Here is an 18,103-nt window from a genome sequence, read left to right on the forward strand (position 1 = left end):
AGCCCCTCTTTTCCCTCCCCTCTTCAGTCACCCACGTCTCCCTTTCCTGGGTCCTTTGTGATTTTCACCTGTTTTTTGAACTGCTCTGTGCAGGGTCCTCTTGAGGTTGAGTATCAAGAGAAATGGGATCCAGTTTCACCTCTAGAATGAAATGGCCCTAAGACTTCGGCCATGATCTTTCATGTCTCTGGATTAGATATCTTCATCCTTACATGAAAGCCTTGTAAGTTCTGTTGCTAATGTCCTTCCCATGTCTGTCATGATGCAGCTAGGTTAGGGAATGCTTGTTTCTAAAGCTTTCTTATTAGTAAAGTAACAGAAAGCAAAGATTTTATTGAATAGCAAAAGCCACTGGAAGCATACTTGTCTTTGGGCATTCTATGTCAAACCACGAACCTTTCTAAAATGATTATGGGTTTTAAGGCAATACTAATAGCTTACATGTATTGAGCACTTACTATGTACCAACTCTAAGTGTTTAATATTAATTACATTCTTTAACCCTCAGAAAAACATTGTGATTGATACTTTTATTATGCCCATTTTACAAATGAAGAAACAGAGGCTTAAAGAGATCACCTAACAAAGAACAGAGAGGAAGGACAGGAATCCAGACTTTCCACCAAAATCCATGCTGTTAGCCATGCAGTACACTACCAATGTGGCCTCCTTCTCAGTAATAGAATCACCGAATCTCAGAAAAAGAAGCATAATGTCATCCCACCAACATCATATTAACAAAAGCTAACATTTGTTGAGCACTTTCTTTGAACTAGGCATTGCTCTCAGCCCTTTAACTCACTTAATCATGAAAACAAACCTGTGAGAAAGGTAGTCTTACTACCATCCCCATTTCACAGATGAAGAAATTGAAGCTTAGATTATAAAATATATCCTAAAAAGTCATGTTGTAGGAAGAAGCAGAACCTGGACCTGACCCGGGCCAATCTGCCCCCAGAACCCTTGCACTTATCAGCATCAGCTGACCACCACACCTGCTTGTTTTTCACACAATTACATGAAAAGTCAGTAATACATGGATATTTTATAGCTATACTCTGCTGAGCACTTATGGTAGACAGGACATTTTCTCTCTTCAGTTCTCACAATTATCCCATAGAAATTAATGCTATTATAATCCCAATGCTACTGATGAGGAAATTGAGGCTCAAGGTAACACAGCTATTGAGTGACAGAGCTGAGATTTAAAGTTAAGTCTTTCTGACTCTAAATTTTTTCTTTTCATCATACCCCAATGCTTCCTGATAAGTTAATTTAATACCACAGCCTGGTGTTAAAATATACAAGGTTTTCCAGCTTTGCTTAAGCACAACCTTATCTTCAAGGAGCTCCCTTAACCAAGAAGTACAACCCTGGGCTCAAGCTGGCCCTTTAGGTGTGTTTTCCTCTGTCCTGGGAGCCCCAAGGGACAGCAAGTGTGTCCATTTTGCTCCCTAGCATCTTACATGGTATCAGGCTTCCCATTTGTTTTCAACAAATATTTACTGAATCAATGCAAATGCCTATTCTTTACACTGGAAGAAAACAGGAAGATGGTTTAAGTCTCCATCTGGCAAATTACTCCCACCCAGGGAACAGGCAAGGCGCACACAGAAAGGGTAACTTGGGTTCATTTTTCCAACCTGCCTATGCAACCCCACTTATGTTGCTCAATGACAGGTAGCAATTTGAAGATTACATAACTGGAGAGTACCTTGTCTCATTTCCATTGATTTATCTATATAATCAGTTCACTTCAAGCTTTGCTATTGTTTCTGCAGAGACTAGGTTGGTGTTCATTTGGTGGTTGTTGGTTTTTGTTTGACTGCCTGACCAATCGCCCTTCCTAAGCTCAATCAGTCTTTTGCAAAACAAACAAGCATATATGCTGCAAGGAAAGAAGTTCAACAAAGGATAATGATATGCTGGGATATGCTAAACCCCAAATAGAACAGTATTTCCGTCCTTGTACTGCAATGTTGTAGAAACAGTTATTAACTCATTTCGTTTAGCCTTTATCTGCAGATGTATTTGCATGTTATGAAACTGCTGCATAATTGAACTACTTCTAAAGCTTATCTTTAATAAAGTTATGATTATGTGGCCACATCTTTCTTATTTTTTTATTACCTGTAATCTGGCTATAATAATGCTAAATATTGAAATATATTTATTACAGTAACAGCTACTGTGTGTTGACTGCTTGCTATGGACAAAGCAGTAAGACAATACTTTCCATACATTATCTTTCAGAATCTTCTTGCTAATCCCTGAGTGAGGTGGTATTATTATTGTTAATCTCATTATATAGAAAAAATAATAAAGCACAGAAAGTCAAGTATATTACCCAAGGTCATGTTTCTACTGACTGAAGGAGCTGTGGTTAAAAACTAGTTTATCAGACCCCCAAATCAGTGCTTAGAGCAGCTATGCTCACTACCTTCACACACAGAAACACACACACACACACAAAGCAAAACTACTGAACACTCTTTGCCATCATTCCACTGCTATTTAGACTTATAACAAAAATCTAATTAAGTACAAGCAGGAGAAAACATTTTACACCAAACTGAAGCTGGAAGCACATTTAAGTCTGAAAATACCAAGGTTTGGCAAAGATATTCAAGAGCTCATAACAGACCTCTCCTGACCCTTTTAATTCTGTTCTCTTTACAATAGCAATTTAAGCTGTAAGCAAATCATGTCTCTTTCCTGCAAAACTCCTCAGTGGTTTCTTAGGTGTGGCAGGTGGATTTAATATCCCCAGTTCTTTAATCTTTTCTATATTCATGTTTTTGCCATGTGCCTTTGCAATTCCTCCTAATAAAAACAGGGTATATTTCTTTAGCCCATGGCTTGGATATGTGACACTTGTTTCAGCCAATGATATGAGCAGATATGGGTATTGAAACATACATGTGGGGTTGAGCATATCCTCTTGCTCTCCTCCCTTTGCCCGGAGAAGAATGTCCCTCTGCTAGCCAGTGTCCCAAGGAGAATGGGAAGGACAAGAGACAGACCTGAACTCAACCTGCAGACTGGAGCCAAACCAGGCGAGATCAGCTAAACAACATGCTGCTCTCAAGGACTTTATTACTCCAGCACAGCAAGCAGCATAAGCTTCATGTTCACATTGGTCCCCTTGCTCTCACGTGCCATGGGGACCATGTAGAGGAGCCCAGCTGAATGCTGTGCATGCAGTGGGTTTGTATCAAGGTTTGAGAAACTCCGACCTTAGGGAATCTGGAGCTCTTATAACAGCAGACCCCAACCTTTTTGGCACCAGGGACTGGTTTCGTGGAAGACAATTTCCACAGACCAGGGTTGGGTGGGAATGGTTTCAGGATAATTCAGATCATTACATTTACTGTGCACTTTATTTCTATTATTATTACCTTATAATATATATTAAAATTATTATACAACTCACCATAATGTAGAATCAGTGGGAGTCCTAAACTTGTTTTCCTGCAACTAGATGGTCCCATCTGGCCGCGATGGGAGACAATGACAGATCATCAGGCATTAGGTTCTCATAAGGAGCACACAACCTAGATCCCTCGAATGAGCAGTTCACAATAGTGTTCACACTCCTATAAGAATCTAATGCCACCTCTAATCTGGCAGGAGGCGGAGCTCAGGAGGTAATGAGACTGATGGGGAACAGCTGTAAATACAGACGAAGCTTCACTGCTTGCCTGCCACCCACCTTCTGTTGTGTGGCCCAGTTCCTAACAAGCCATAGACTGTTATGAGTTTATGGCCTGGGGGTTGGGGACCCCTTTCTTATAATGAACAATCAGCCTGCCTAAACTTTAATCCAGAGGGAAAAATTAGCTATATTATATCTAGCTGGGTATGATATAGCCATCTAGGTAAACAAAACTTCCTAACATGACTCACAGACACTGCAGGCTCTGCCTTCCCCATCTCCTTTGCAGTATAATCTCCCACCATGCTTTCCCTTTGGCTCCTGTCACATTGATCCTTCAGTCTTGTCTTTCTACCATGCTCTTCTTGCTACAGGGACTTCGCACATGCTGCTCCCTCTGCCTGGAATGTTCTTCTCTTCTTCTTTATCTATTCAATTCCTATGCATTCTGCAGATTGCTTTTCACGTAGTTCTTCCTCAGGGAAGCCTGACTAGTTAAAACGTCCCCTTTAGGGGCTCCCACAGACCTGTGATTCGGCCTTTCTTGGCTGTTATTACATTTACAATTTTATGTTAGGTTGGTGCAAATGTAATTGCCATTGAAAGTAATGGCAAAAACCACAATTACATTTGCACTAACCTAATACTTTTGGGTATGTTCACTTGATTACTATGTCTCCCTATGAACAAGTCAATTCCATGAGGGCAAGGAATTCCCTGTGTCTCAGTAGATTCTTAATAATCACTTGTGAAATAAATGGATCTTGATGTCCCCAAGGATTTTTAGAGTGTCTGACATATAACAGGGTTCCAAAGAGTGGTCACTAAATTAATAACATACAGTAGAAGGTAACAAAAAAGAGAATGATATTTCATTTTAAAGCCCTTGTAGTATCAAGTGATAATACTGTTTGCCAACATACTTACTTCCCAAAGATGTGTGGATCTACAAGACAGCACAAATGGATGGACTGCAGGATTTGCATTAATAATAACAGGATATCCAACCAGAGAAGCATGAGGTGAGACAGAAACAGTGTATGTTCAGAGGCATTTTCCAGAAGAGGGCTGGCATTCTTGATGACAAAATTTGGAAAAGCTAGAACATCTCAGAGGAAACACAAAAGTTGGCTTTTTAATGAGGATTTCTACATGGCTTCCTAACCTATTTTGTGTTTTAAAACCACAAAGGAAAAGCGCAATAAATACTTCTTTTTTTTCTTTTTTTTATTAAATGCTTTTTTATTAAATTAGAAGTTACTTTTTAATTAAATGTCTTAAAAATCAGTTGAGTTGGCTTGGTAGGGTCATCGAGAGCTGAGAAAGGTTTCAGAACTTACCCTACAAGTTACCATACTGCAATTTCACAGAGGCTGGCAGAAGACACAAGATTTTTGGGTCAGAGACAAAGGACTTTATTACTCATAGCTCAGCAACCAGCATAAGCTTCATGTTCACATCCTTTCTCTTTGTTCCTCAGGCCCCATGAGGGCAAAAACAAATGGCCTAACTAGATGCTACACATGCTTTGGGTCTGCATTTGTATTACAGTTGAGAAATCCTTAACTTACAAACCCACATGTTATAAAATGAGCAGTAAGTCTGCCTGACTTTGACCTGGAGGGAGAAAATACCTTTATTATACTGGATGCCAAACAAACCATCCTCTGCTTCAGAGGGAAATAGTATCTCTATCACTACTTAAACACGCTTGAAACAAATTGTCCAGAACAAAGGCAGCCAGTGCCTCTGCTCACAAGATGTACAGAAGTGCAAGAGACCCATGGAGAACTGTCTCCCAGCAAGGGCTGGTCTTTTTTCTTTTGTTTTGTTTTTGTTCTTTTTTATACTTTAAAAAATATGTGTAGCAGCTGCTCAGTGCCCCACCCCCATTTCCTCCATACTCACCTCTACAAGTGGAACGCTACTTCTACAACTGCCTGGAGAGCAGCTTCTCCTGCACAAAGGATAAGCCAGAGTGCCAGAGAGTGAAGGCCCCTGGAAGCTGTCCTCACACAATGGCCAAAAGGGATATGGTGAATGGTGATCAAATACCTCAGCTTCCTCACCCTTCAGCGTGGATAGGTAACACTGAGGTGTGCTTCCACACTGGATTCCTGAGTGCCCCAATGAAATCGAGCTCTGGTTGCCCCTGGCGCTAACATGCTTATTAACACACCCTTTATCCATTGCCTACCATTCATTGTCTGGCTTCCTTACCCCACTCCGGGTGTTTCCTGGGATCAGCTCCCAAGTTAATTGCAGTACTTGCACTGGAACTCTTCCCTTAGTGTTGGCTTTCAAGAGAATCTGAACTAAGGCAATGTGATATAATAATGTTTTGCAGTGTACAACAAAACATAAAGAATATGGCACTGGCTACTCCAGTAAGAGAAGAGTATCAGGGAAATCGGATATCATCAGTTAATTCAGATAAATACTGAAGTTTAGAAAGGTCTTCTGTCCTGCCATATCTGATCCTTGCTCATGTCTCTGGCCTCATCTCTCCATATGTCCATTTTCATATGCTCTGTTTCAATCATCCCGAACTTCTTTCCACTTCTCTAGTCCACCTCTAAACAATTATATATATTTTTTCTACAGCATTTTTAACCTACTAACATTCTACCCATTCTTCAGTTGGCCCTTAGACATCACTTTCTTCAGAAAGCCTTTCCTGGCCTGCCTGACTCTGCTTCAATATTCCTTCTCAGTGTTTGTGTGTTACCCCATCATAACATTTGACACATTATATTTTAATTGCCTTTAGTTTGGGTGACTCCTCAGGGAACAATTACTCTAACTGCAAAAAAATGTGTTTATTTTGATAACTGAATAAGAACACCTCATACTTTTTTTTTTTTTTTTTTTTGAGATGGAGTCTCGCTCTGTGGCTCAGGCTGGAGTGCAGTGGCGCGATATTGGCTCACTGCAAGCTCTGCCTCCCAGGTTCACGCCATTCTCCTGCCTCAGCCTCCCGAGTAGCTGGGACTACAGGCGCCGGACACCACGCCCGGCTAATTTTTTGTATTTTTAGTAGAGACGGGGTTTCACCATGTTAACCAGGATGATCTTGATCTCCTGACCTCGTGATCCACCTGCCTTGGCCTCCCGAAGTGCTGGGATTATAGGCGTGAGCCACCGCACCCGGCCCCTCATACATATTTTTTGAATGAATAATAAATAATATTAATGATCATTTGTAGGACATTCTTTCACACATATTTTTTTCATTTAATCCTCACAACAACCCTGGGGTGAGGGGTACTATTATTCTTGGTTACATTTTCCACATGAGAATGCTGAGACACAGAAACACCAAGTGGTCTTATGTTATACAGCTAATCGATGGCAGAGTTGGGATTTGAACCCAAAACTTGACTTGCGGGAGCCAAATCTCACGTTCTCAAATGACTGAGATGTCTTCATGATTCAGGATGACCTTCTCTTGGGTAAAAATTAGAAAAAGCAAAAGTTAGCTGGGCAAGTGACTCATACCTGTAATCCCACACTTTGGGAGGCCGAGGCCAGTGAATCACCTCAGGTCTGGGAGTTCGAGAACAGCCTGGTCAACATGGTGAAACCCTGTCTCTATTAAAAACACAAAAATTACTCAGGCATGGTGGTGGGCGCCTGTAATCCCAGCTACTCAAGAGGCTGAGACAGGAGAATCACTTGAACCCAGGAGGCAGAGGTTGCAGTGAGCCCAGATTGCCCCATTGCACTCCAGCCTGGGCAACAAGAGCGAAACTTCATCTCAAAAGAAAAAGAAAGAAGAAAGAGAAAGAAAGAAAGAAAGAAAGAAAGAAAGAAAGAAAGAAAGAAAGAAAGAAAGAAAGAAAGAAAGAAAAAAAGAAAGAAAGAAAGAAAGGCCGGGCGCGGTGGCTCAAGCCTGTAATTCCAGCACTTTGGGAGGCCGAGACGGGCGGATCACGAGGTCAGGAGATCGAGACCATCCTGGCTGACACGGTGAAACCCCGTTTCTACTAAAAAATACAAAAAACTAGCCGGGCGAGGTGGCGGGCGCCTGTAGTCCCAGCTACTTGGGAGGCTGAGGCAGGAGAATGGTGTGAACCCGGGAGGCGGAGCTTGCAGTGAGCTGAGATCCGGCCACTGCACTCCAGCCTGGGTGGCAGAGCGAGACTCCGTCTCAAAAAAAAAAAAAAAAAAAAAAAGAAAGAAAGAAAGAAAGAGAGAGAGAGAGAAAGAAAGAGAGAGAGAAAGAAAGAAAGAAAGAGAAAGAAAGAAAGAAAGAGAAAGAAAGAAAAAGAAAAGAAAGAAAGAGTGAAAGTTTTCAGAATCAAAATTTGAGAAGGTTCTCATGCAACTGAACGATAGCTCGGGGGAAGAAGGAGGAGAACGACATAATGAATGAACTTTCTGATCAAGCAGATTTCGGCTCAGATCCTAATTCTGAGTCTCACTGGACACATGACCACTTGGACAAGCCACTCATCTTCTCTGAGGCTAGAACATAACTGTCACTCAATAAGAAACCTCTGGCTGGACCAGTTAGGAAGCTGCTCATTGTTATTTAAAAGATAAGTGATACAGATTATTGGCCACTATGATTTGTCATGCATTCTCATAGAAAATGTAGAGTTTCTTTTTACATAAATTCATTATGTTTTATTAGATGGGATGTATGAACTGGGGGTTAAAATAGATCCCTAAATGATGTTATTCCATACAACTTCTGTCTAACCCTGTGGTGTCAGGAAATTACTCAATGCTTGAAGTCACAATGCATTTGGAAACAAAAAGTCATTATATGTCCTACTGTGCTGGTTTACTTTGTATTTTTCTCTCTTTTCTTCTTTCTCTCTCTTTTATTTGTTCTCTGATCCCCTTAATTTCAGCTGAGCTTTTTCTTTACAGTGAAGGTTTCAGCAAAGGTAACTAAGGCTAGACTCTCAGAACATCTTTGGAAAAAGCAAAGAATTTTTTTAAAGTGCCCTGAATTCAGGTCCTATTGCCTCTTCATTCCCGAATTAAAACTTCTCTTCCAATTTAGTTGGTCAAGCTTTTATTGAATGGTAAGGTTGGTCCCTAGGCATCAGGTATAACTTAAGAAATTCACAAGGATGAATAGGGCCTCCTACCTGCCCCTTCACTCCCTGCCCAGGTACACTCAGCCCAGGAGGAAATGTGATGTATCCAGGAAAGAGCAGTGAGGCAGACACTCTCAGTGCCCCACCCACCCACATCCCTTTCACTCTTACCCTTTCAGTGCACACTGGCCCAATTCTATCTGTCGGCACCTGTGGTGCCCTCTGGTACTGAAGTGCTGGAGAATTAATGTGCTTTTTTTTTGGGGGGGGCTCCATCAAAGGAGCCTTTCCTGTCCAAAACTTCATGAATCTATTTCATGAAGGTGATTGCAAGCCTCTCAATGAAGGTGGCTGCAAGCCTCTCTCCAGTCATGTATATTTTCACCATCCTCTTTCCTGATTCAAAAAATTATCTTCTACTTCCAAAGGTGTGCTTTAGGATACATACAACCTTTCTGTTTAAACAATGGTCTGAAAATTTCTGAACTATAAGATTTGATAACTAGATATTTTCTGTTTTTGCTCATTGACTTCCCTCTGGGTAACACATTGCAAAACCTTATTCAGAACATTTACTCCATGGCCAAAATTTGCATTCTATTAGGGGTATATGACTATGTTGGAGGTGGGGGACTATGGTTATTTAGCAAAGTAATGATGCTTGGGGGGGTGTGATAGAATAATCCTCCCCTTACACTCTCTATGTCAAGATATGTACTTCCTAATCCGCAGAACCTGGGAATGTGTTAATTTTATTTATTTATTTATTTATTTTTTAATTTGATGGAGTCTTGCTCTGTCACCCAGGCTGGAGTACAGTGGTGCGATCTCGGCTCACTGTAACCTCCACCTCCCAGATTCAAATGATTCTCCTGTCAGCCTCTCGAGTAGCTGGGATTACAGGTGCTCACCACCACGTCAGGCTAATTTTTGTGTTTTTAGTAGAGATGTTGCCCAGGCTGGTCTCAAACTCCTGACCTTAGGTAATCCACTCACCTTGGCCTCCCAAAGTGCGGGGATTACAGGCGCGAGCCACTGTGCCCAGCCAGAATGTGTTAATTTACATCACAAAGGGAACACAAGTGTGAATAAATTAGGAGTCTTGAGATGGGGAACTACACTGGGTGATCTGGATTGACCCAGGGTGATCACAAGGGTCCTTAAAAGCAAGAAGACAGTCAGAAGAAGTGAAGCATGGTCAGAAAGATGCAACATTGCTGGCTTTTAGGATAGACAAAGGCGATTAGGTCATGAGCCAAGGAATGAAAGCAGCCTAAAGAAGCTGAAACAGGCAAGGAAACAGATTCAGCCCTCCAGCCTCCAGAAGGAAGCACAGCCTTGCCAACGCTTTGGATTCTGCCCCATAAGACCCATGTCAGAACTTTTAACTATAGAACTGCAAGACAAATTTATGCTGTTTTAAAGGCATCATCAAGTTTAGGATAATCTGTTGCAACGTGAAAAGAAAACTAATACAGGGGTTATTTCGATTATGTAAGAAAATATCAATAAGCACATCTTACATGATTGAGCTGCCCATAGTGAATGTGCCAATGTACTAAACCTGAAATTGGGTAGCATCACTCCTTTTCTCAAAATCCTCTAAGAGCTTCTCATCTCACACAGAGCAAAAGGCTAAACTCCTACAATGGCCTCCAGATTCCACATGCTAGGCCCTTCGTTATCTGTCTGGCCTCATATTCTACCACTCTTGCCCTCCCTCCTTCTGTTCTAGCCACACAGGCCTTTCTGTTCCTTGCACATATCAAGCAGTCTGTGCCACAGAGACTTTGCTCTGACCATTCTCCTCGTCCAAGGTGCATGTTCCCTGGATCTCTCCATGACTCATTTACTCATTTCCTGTAGGTCTCTGCTATTAGGTTGGCATAAACATAATTGCTGTTTTTGCCATTAAAAGTAATGGCAGACCAGGCGCAGTGGCTCCTGCCTGTAATCCCAGCACTTTGGGAGGCCGAGGCAGGTGGATCACTTGAGGTCAGTAGTTTAAGACCAGCCTGGCCAACATAGTGAAATCACGTCTCTACTAAAAATACAAAAAATTAGCCAGGCATGGTGTCGGGTTCCCAGTTACTTGGATGGCTGAGACAGGAGAATCATCTGAACCCAGGATGTGGAGTTTGCAGTGAGCCGAGATCACACCACTGCGCTCCAACCTGGGCAACAGAGCAAGACTCCATCTCAAAAAAAAAAAAAAAAAAGTAATGGTAAAAACCTCAATTACATTTGTGCCAACCTAATATAATGTCACTATAGCAGAGAAGTCTTCTCATGCCAAATAAAAACATTTCCCACCCCTGCAGACACTTCCTAACTCTTCAAATTTCACATGTTATTTGTTCATTTTTTTTTGCCTCCTCCCTATCCCCCTCCCACTTAAAATACAAGTGTCATGAAATTGGGAACTTTCATCTGTTCCTTGCTGTATGCTCAGTACCAAGAACAGTGTTTGTTCATAGTAGGCATTTAATAGGCATTTGTGGAATGATTAGGTGAATAAATGAATACGAAAAATTATCCTTTTTTGCTAACTGAAGAAGATCAATCCTATTGACCTATGGGTCAAGACCTTATTATTTTGTCACAAGGAATGCACTTGAAAACTTGCTACTACATGTCATTTTGTTGGTTTGGATTCTCTATTCAATTCCACAGGTTGGGCCCTGTCAATGATGGCTTATATCTGTATTCGATGGCGTCTTGTTGCCATTGCATTAAAGAGTGAATTGATTTTAGGTTTTTCTTCAACATATTTTCATGTGCTGAGAAACTTGGGAATAATTTGGTTTTCCACTAAAGGTATATTCTGAAAAACAATCTCAATTCCTTAACATACGATAATCTCTAGAAAAGGGGATCATAATTTTCCGAGAATATCAACCCATCCACCAAACTGGTTTTGTTTTGTTTGAGACAGTCTCAATCTCTCACTCAGGCTGGAGTGTAGTGATGTGATCTCAGCTCACTGCAACATCCACCTACCAAGTTCAAGAAATTCTTGTGCCTCAGCCTCCTGAATAACTGAAATTACAGACGTGCGCACCACACCTAGCTAATTTTTGTATTTTCAGTAGAGATGAAATTTTGCCATGTTTCCCAGGTTGGTCTTAAACTTCTAACCTCTAGTGATCCGCCTGCCTTGGCCACCCAAAGTGCTGAGATTGCAGGTGTGAGCCACCACACTTGGCCCAAACTGTTAAGTAAGTAGAGCTGGCATTTTATTATGCATTTCCTGTCAAAATAGGTACTTAAAAAAAACTATTCACTTTCTGAAATTAAGTCAATAAGTAAAATCAATAAGAATAGAGCCAGGCACGGCCAGGTGCAGTGGCTCACACCTGTAATCCCAGCACTTTGGGAGGCCGAGGCGGGCGGATCACGAGGTCAGCAGATCGAGACCATCCTGGCTAACACGGTGAAACCCCGTCTCTACTAAAAATACAAAAAAATTAGCCGGGCGTTAGGGCGGGCGCCTGTAGTCCCAGCTACTCGGGAGGCTGAGGGAGGAGAATGGCGTGAATCCGGGAGGCGGAGCTTGCAGTGAGCTGAGATCCGGCCACAGCACTCCAGCCTGGGCGACAGAGCGAGACTCCGTCTCGAAAGAAAAAAAAAAGAATAGAGCCAGGCACACTGGCCCACACCTGTTGTCCCAACTACTTGGAAGTCTGAGGTGGGAAGATCACTTGAGCCTCAGTTCAACTTGGCAGGTATATAGCAAGACCCCTTCTCTAGAATAAAATAAAAAGAATAAAAATGATCGTAGGCTCATAGCTGTATCACAGAGACAAATTGTGAAAAAATATGGAATGCTATGTGAAAATGCTGGCATAGAATGATGGAAACTGAGAGGCTGCCTCTTCATACTCAAGGACAAGAGGAGATTTAAAAAAAAATTCATCTCTAGAAAGACAGAGCCAATAGAAAAAATATATAAAATAAAATTATTTTAAAATTAAAAAGAAAAAACTAGTTGAACTCTGTTCATGGAGATTGTAAAATAATGCCTGACAGCTGGTGTAGAGCACAGGGAGCAGTAGGGACTGTGGTAAACTGAAAGCTTGTTCCCACCCAACTGGGCTGCCACTCCTCTGCCTATATGGGAATGTGGGCCGAGTTGCCAGTGACTCTTAATTTTTTTATGAGGATCCTGAAATGGAGATTTGTATGTGAAATCTTCTGATATTCAAAACATCCTGTAGGCCAGGCGTGTCCAATCTGTTGGCTTTCCTGAGCCACAATGGAAGAAGAATTGTCTTGTGCCACGCATAAAATGCACTAACACAAATGATGGCTGATGAGCTAAAAAAAATTTTTTTGGTCCCCCAAAAAATTTCATAATGTTTTAAGAAAGTTTATGAATTTGCGTTGGGCCACATCCAAAGCCGTCCTGGGTCGCATGTGGTCCATGGGCCACATGCTGGACAAACTGGCTAGAGGCCAAACATGTCTGAGCATTTCCAGTGTGTGACTCCAGAGTCAAGATAACAATCTTTACCCAAACACACAAAAAAGTCAAAATATAACAAACTAAGTTGAAATAAAATATTTCTTACATTTCATTAGATCTTTCAGTCTTTAAGATACCCATCATTTATTCTTATAAGAGTGAACATATTTTACTTGATTTTTTTGTTGTGAATAATACAGTTTGGCTTTTTTCCAATTCTAGAAGTGGTTGATTCTAAAGCAAATGGTTGAATTCATCAATTGAGTTATTTTATGAGTCAATTCATGCCATAATGAGAGAAAAAAAATATTTAAATCATTGTCTTGTTATGCATTCAAAATTTTTGTGATTCATTTCTAAACTTTTGGGTCCAATTTTTTAGTATAAATGTAATTTATATTCTTTCCCTAAGTCAAACAGTAAAGTCTATAAAGTAAAAAATTTTAAATCTCCTACATATTTCTCCCCACCTCTGCTGCTCTACCACTTTCACTCGTAATCTCCAGGAATAATCAGTTAAATCTTTGTTATACGTTATTTCAGAATTTTCTATGCCTGTTGGCATGTGAATATAGATAGGTGTTTTTTAAAAGATCTTCTTGTGTTCATAGTTTTAGCACATGCTGCCTCCACAGTACACCACAGATTACCTCCTTACCTGCGCATTGGAACACCCACACCAACCTTCTTCTTTTAATGGCTCCAATATCCATAGTATGCCTGAAGCACCATTTATTTAATCCTCCATTGGTAGACATATGGGTTGCCTCTAGCTTTTGTTATTACAAATACACCTACATATATCCTTATATTATTGTGTACTTGTGTAGGATACCTTTCCAGAGGTGGAATGCTGGCTCTGAGGCTTGAGATTTCAGATGTTGGTGGGTATGTCTAAATTGCTCTCCAAAGAGCTTACTCCCATTGATATCAACAGTATCTGAGAGGTCATTTTGATTCACATGTTGACTTTCCAGTGTGGTACAACCCAGAGCACTGGACAATTTTAAAGACCAACACTGAGAAATTAGAGAGTAAATGCCAACTGATAGACTATCAAATAATTATTTCAAAGCTATTTATGAGTCGCAAGTTAGAAATACTAACCTGGGGCAGCAACCAACACAAAAACAAATGAAAAAAAGGCATGATTTAACTTGAAAGCCTGTTGGCTCTTCGAAGACACTTTACTCCAGCTGCACCTTTGCTGACTTCTGGGGAGTTCACCCCTGGGTAAAGAGTCTTCCCAGGAGAAACACTGTGTCGCCAGGCACCCTGTATACACTTCCTGTGACACAGTTCTTGCTGAGTGATCTGTAACATGATACCTCCTTCTCTCAAAAGGGCAAAAGCTTCAGCAAGAGGATTTGCTTGAGCCAGGTGGAAAAGCCCCCAGTTGCTATTTCCCCACATGCAAAGGTCTCCCAAATCCCAGTAAAGCTGGGGCAGCCAGAATTAGTGAGGACTCTTTTTTTTTTTTTTTTTTTTTTTTTTTTTTTTTGAGATGGAGCCTCGCTCTGTCACCCAGGCTGGAGTGCGGTGGCCGGATCTCAGCTCACTGCAAGCTCCGCCTCCCGGGTTCACGCCATTCTCCTGCCTCAGCCTCCAGAGTAGCTGGGACTATAGGCGCCCGCCACCTCGCCCGGCTAGTTTTTTGTATTTTTTAGTAGAGAAGGGGTTTCACCGTGTTAGCCAGGATGGTCTCGATCTCCTGACCTCGTGATCCGCCTGTCTCGGCCTCCCAAAGTGCTGGGATTACAGGCGTGAGCCACCGCGCCCGGCTTAGTGAGGACTCTTTAGGAAACTCATGCATTTTCCAAAGGATTCTGCTTAATAATGACTCCAGGTCACTAAAGTGACATTATCCTGCTCTAGTCTATGTATTTACTTCACCCAGACTCAGAATAGAAACCCAGAATCTCAGCTTACCAAGTTTGCAGAGGGCTTACAAGTTGCCAGGCAAGGTTAGCATGCAACCAGATAGCGAGAAGATGCAAAAACAGTCTAATAATGGGGCCAATAGCCAACTGAATGCTTGTGAATATGTTCAAGTTAAAGCTTAGGGGAAAATCAGCTTTAGGAGCACTAATGGGAGAGACCTGGCTCAACAGAGAGTTAACATGAAAGCATCTCTGGAGGCAGCAAATTGGTGACCCACAGGTTAAATATGGCCTGCAGATCACATTTTTAAATGTGTGAGGCTTCTTAAAGATTTGAAGTTCAATAGAATTGGATTGGTCCAGTACTCTACAGTTTACCACAATTCCAACCCCTCCCTTTTACACCCCACCCACTGCTTCTCACATTTCCCTGCTTGGCTCCTGCGGGTATTCATGTTTGCAATCTCTGACTTAGAGGTTTCAATCAATTGCTATCTCAATAGAAGTCAACTGTTGTCATGGTTACCTGAATAGGATTATGCAATCTCAGACATGTTCAATGGAAGAATAATGTTGAGAACAAGGGAGATTGTGTTTTGACCTGATTTTTTCCTGCTACAGCTGGCTTTTTGGCTTTTCAGAGGGACATTTACAAATGTCCAGGGAATGATCACACAGGCATAGCTCCAAGCCATGTCCTGTGAAGGGTAGTTGATAAGGAGAGTTGACTGATGAAGGACTCCTGAATGGGTGCGCTTCTCTTTAGTTCCACTGTTCCCCCTTTAGTTAAACCACTGGACTACAGCAACAACTTAACACCCCAACTTAGTATCTCCTTCTCTCTACTCTATAACCCCCTATAGTTGACTGTTCTTGCATTACTATAAAGAAATACCTGAGACTGGGTAATTTACTAGAAAAAAATGTTAAATTGGCTCATGGTTCTGCAGGCTGTATAGGAAGCATGGCACCAGCATCTATTTTTGGGATGCCTCTGGAAGCTCACAATCCTGGCTGAAGGCAAAGTGGGAGCTTGCACATCACTAGGTGAAAGCAGGGGCAAGAGAGAGGGCGGGGAGTGCCACGCACTTTTAAACAACCGGATCTTGCAAGAACGCACTTGCTATCATGAGGACAGTAACAGGGGATGGTACAAAACCATGGGTGAGAAACTGCCCCATGATCCAATCACTTCCCACCAGGCCCCACCTTCAACACTGGCAATTACATTTCAACGTGAGATTTGGGCAGCGACACATATCCAAACTGTATCTCCCCCATATCCTAGTTCATCTCAATATTTAACTTCTTACATATTACCTGGATCTGCACACTTCTGGTACTCCTCACCCCCATCTGTCAACGGCCTGGACCAAGTGCCTACCTAATGACTTTTCAACACTCACTTTTTCCTCTCCAATGTATTCTCCAAGCTGCACACAGCAACCTTTAAAAACATATGCATAACTATGCCTTCCCCATGTTACCTATGTTCCCGCCACACTGGTCTTCTTCCTGCCCTCAAACACGCTGGTTTGCACCTGCCTGTGAACCTTTGCTCACGTAGTTTTTTGCCTTGGAAATACCTCTCCCAGATCTCAATATAGTTTGTCTCTTTTTCAACATTAAATGTCTCACTTCAAACACCATCTCCTGAAGCGATCTTTATTGATCATTTTGGAGGAGTGACCACTCCCAGTCACTTTCTACCATGTTTTTCTACTTTTTTTTTTTTTTTTTTTTGAGACTGAGTCTCGCTCTGTCGCCAGGCTGGAGTGCAGTGGCCTGATCTCAGCTCACTGCAACCTCTGCCTCCTGGGTTCAAGCAATTCTCTTCCCTCATCCTCCTGAGTAGCTGGAACTACAGGTGCGCACCACCATGCGCAGCTAATTTTTGTATTTTTAGGAGAGACGGGGTTTCACCATGTTGGCCAGGATGGTCTTGATCTCTTGACCTCGTAATCTGCCCGCCTCGGCCTCCCAAAGTGCCGGGATTACAGACATGAGCCACCGCGCCTGGCCTGTTTTTCTTTTTATTTATTTATTTTTTATTCTCTTTTCTTCTTCTTCTTCTTTTTTATTTTGTTTTTGTTTTTCTGTTTTTCTCATAGCATTTTTTATCAGTACCTGAAAAAATTTTCCATTGGGTAACGTATTTGGTGTCTGCGTCCTCCACTAGAATTGTAATTCCTGGGCAAGGATTCTAGTCATTTTCTTCACAACTGAATCCCATTTCCCCGAACAAATATATGAAGAAGTTCCCTAAAAACCCTCCATAAGCCTATAATCCCAGCACTTTGGGAGGCTGAGGCAGGTGGATCACCTGAGCTCAGGAGTTCAAGACCAGCCTGGACAACATGGTGAAATCTTGTTTCTACTAAAAATACAAAAAATTAGCTGGACATGGTGGCACGTGCCTGTAACCCCAGCTACTCAGGAGGTTGAGGCACAAGAATCACTTGAACCCATGAAGTAGAGGTTGCAGTGAGCTGAGACGGTGCCACTGCACTCCAACCTGAGTGACAGATTAAGTTGCTGTTTCAAAAAAACAAAACAAACCAAAAAAACCTCAACTCCCCATTGCTCTGAAGATCAAGACAAAAATCTTTAATCTGATCCATAGGACTCAAGAGGTTTGGCCCTCTCCAGCTTATCACACAACTACCTCTTTGCTCTAGCCACCCTAACTTTCTTCCACATTTGTCTTTCTTTTTTTTTTTAGACAGTCTTGCTCTGTCGCCCAGGCTGGAGTGCAGTGGCGCAATCTTGACTCCCTAGTAGCTGGGACGACAGGCGCCCGCATGCCCGGCTAACTTTTTTATATTTTTAGTAGAGACTGGGTTTCACCGTGTTAGCCAGGATGTTCTCGATCTGCTGACCTCGTGATCCGCCCCCCTTGGCCTCCCACAGTGCTGGGATTACAGGCGTGAGCCACCGCGCCTGGCCACTTTCTTCCACATTTTCAAAGACACTGGGCTTCTTCCACCTCTGGGCTTTGGCACATGCTATTTCATCTGCCCGAGTCACACAAATTTTCACATGATTGGCTCTT

The 18,103-nt window shown here is 42.0% G+C and overlaps 1 long non-coding RNA gene across 1 annotated transcript in view; it reads right to left on the reverse strand.

Moving 5' to 3' along the window:
- LOC135969526 (uncharacterized) overlaps positions 1-14,387 on the reverse strand; it is a 69,264-nt gene extending 54,877 nt beyond the window's left edge. The window contains exon 1 of the long non-coding RNA XR_010584785.2: positions 14,279-14,387. This is a non-coding gene — a long non-coding RNA (uncharacterized lncRNA). The remainder of the gene's footprint in view (positions 1-14,278) is intronic.
- Positions 14,388-18,103: the final 3,716 nt, after the last annotated feature.

This window comes from Macaca fascicularis, chromosome 2 (assembly GCF_037993035.2).
Source record: "Macaca fascicularis isolate 582-1 chromosome 2, T2T-MFA8v1.1".
Taxonomy (NCBI): Eukaryota; Metazoa; Chordata; class Mammalia; order Primates; family Cercopithecidae; genus Macaca; species Macaca fascicularis.